The sequence below is a fragment of the Montipora foliosa genome, chromosome 10 (assembly GCF_036669935.1).
Source record: "Montipora foliosa isolate CH-2021 chromosome 10, ASM3666993v2, whole genome shotgun sequence".
NCBI lineage: Eukaryota > Metazoa > Cnidaria > Anthozoa > Scleractinia > Acroporidae > Montipora > Montipora foliosa.
Genome location: NC_090878.1, coordinates 15,993,774 through 15,996,273, shown reverse-complemented (window position 1 = coordinate 15,996,273; position 2,500 = coordinate 15,993,774). Strand labels below are relative to the sequence as shown.

At 39.4% G+C, this 2,500-nt stretch overlaps 1 protein-coding gene across 1 annotated transcript in view; it reads left to right on the top strand.

The window, feature by feature from the left end:
* LOC137974136 (uncharacterized) overlaps positions 1-2,500 on the top strand; it is a 17,770-nt gene that overhangs the window by 5,527 nt on the left and 9,743 nt on the right. The window lies entirely within an intron of this gene.

Below are 2,500 nucleotides of genomic sequence, written 5' to 3'. Positions count from 1 at the left end.
ATGGAATACAAGTTGGAAATCCTTCGTGTTTGCGGAGATTCACATTAAAATTGTCAAACATTTGCTAAAATGGTATTTTAAACATATTTTTATCATCCTTGCAGCTTCGAAACGCGCCAAACATACCGTTTTAATGATCACTCCATATATTCTTATTCCGGAATAGGGTCAATCGAACGCGCCCTTAGAGTATCATGGGTACTGATAGGTCGAGCTTGCAACGTCTTGCTTTTGCTTTTCATTGGTCGAAAAGTTTGAAAAGCGGGAAAATGAGCTAATTAAGTGCTTTTATTTTTGTCATGGAAAGCAAAGGTACGGAACTTTTGTTCAATGAACATCTTTACTACGATTTCCATGTTTCCAAATTTAATCCTTAAATCCGTTGGATAAAAAGCGAGAGCTCAAACAAAGACGACGAAGGCTAATGAGTTTTGCAATTTATTTCCAGTCGTCTGGCATGGAAAATGTGTACATACTTTCCAGGAATAAAATTGGTAGGAACTTTGTTGATATTTAGAGAGAGGTTTGAAATAGTATCGTCGGATGCTCACATCTCAACTATGATAATTTAGGGACAAGGGAGTTAAAGAAATGACCACGGTGGCGGCAACAATGACACCACAAAACAATGATATCATTGGTTAAAAGAGCATAAATAATCTTGCTGCACGTTCAGCGCGGATTTTAGCAAATATTCTTACGGTCCTCTGCATAACGACGACGTGAAATGTGGCGTTTTCACGACAACGTGAGCATACAACAGAGAATCTTGATATCTCTATTTTCGCTCTGAAACCGCTCGTACCTACCTTCTCCACATCAGGGAGCTTTAGCAACGACAACGGCGACGGCAACGAGAACGTCACAAAAAAAAAATCATTTTTGTCCATTTCTTTGTCGTCGTCATTAAAACAACATAGTGAAATAATTTTCTCCCCAAAATTAGCGTGAGTCGTATCGGTTGCATTCTTGAGGGTCTGCCACACCATACATTGCCACGTTAAAAAGCTTTTAATGTTTTGAGAAGATAACGTGTTCGTTGCCGTTCTCATTCTCGTCGCTAAAGCTCCCGATTGTAGGACGTGAACGAGATGGAATTATCGCGAAAGACTTTATATAAAGCAAAGTTGTCGTTTGAGGTGATGTTTTCGTCGCCGTCGCCGACGTAGATCCTTAGGTTCCTACTTTAAAATCTACCACGGCCGCGTCCACGAAACGTCACCATAAAAGATAACTTTTTACATTCGTAAATCCTTCGTGATTACTCCATCTCGTAAACTTTGTCCAATGTAGACAAAGTACTGTATCTCAAAACTAAATAGTTACCAGTGGGTTCAGAGTATGAATAGAGAAATAAATTCTTATTTGTATACTTGCTTTTTCGTTAAAACCCTAACCGCTTACTAAACGAACTTGGTCGGGCCGTACTGGGGAATATTGGCCCGAGGTCGTGGCATACAGTTGTTTACTATATGGCACTCTGTTTATATGATAGTAAAACGCACTTCCGGTGCAATCAATCTTTTCAATCTTTTTATCTTTCAGTCTTTTTAGCTTCTTCTGGTAGTTTCACTGTGAAGAATGACAATATTCACAGTTTTTTTGCTTCGCTGTTTTGGTTGCAAATTTTGAATTTGCCGGCTACGCTCCAAAACAAAAATACACGGTTGGACCGTTTCCGTGTAAACGGCCCGTACTGTAAAATCCCGACCGAGAAAGAACCAATCAGAGCGCTGGGATTTGCCCGGCCCAAGACTGGCTTTGCCATATAATAATAAATGTTCTTCAATGGTTTTAAGTGGTTATTGTAATGTTTCATTCTTCTTTTTGGGTATTTTGGGCGTCATGAAATTACATCATTTTGCGTGACAGAGAATTTGCGTAGTGGTCAAAGCAGCTAAAGCTTTGGCGATGCATCGAATTGGGGTTAGGGCCACTACCTCAGTAAGATAGATAGCCGAGGAAAATTCATTACAATAAAGAAGGAAAGGGGAAAAGAAAGTAAAAAAAATGTATAGGTTTTTAAAATAAATGAGAAGATCATAAAGTGGCCCACTTCCTAATCACGTAAATGATCTCCTCGATTGCTGTGTTGCTAGCATGGTTGTCCTGGTGGTGTAGTGGTTATCACACCCGACTAGTAACAGGGGGACGTGGGTTCAAATTCTGCTCAGGGCGAATTTTATTTCAAACCATTATTCAGTTTAAAATATGATTATTTGAGGTGTACAGGGTCAGGGTTTCTTTCACATATTCTTCATTCATATTTAACAATTTTCTACGAGGGCGCGCTAGATATGAAGTGGTAGGTAACCTACGATGCACGTAGCGCCGAGTTGATTATATTCGTTTTATAGCCAGCAAGCCCGAGTAGAATAATTGTTTTATTACAAAGTTATAAGATTAACAACTCTTCCACTAAAGCATCGATTTCTGCCTCGGTCACTTCCGGTTCAAAACGGCATTTGTCAACCATTTTTTCTCAGAGATGCAAAAATGT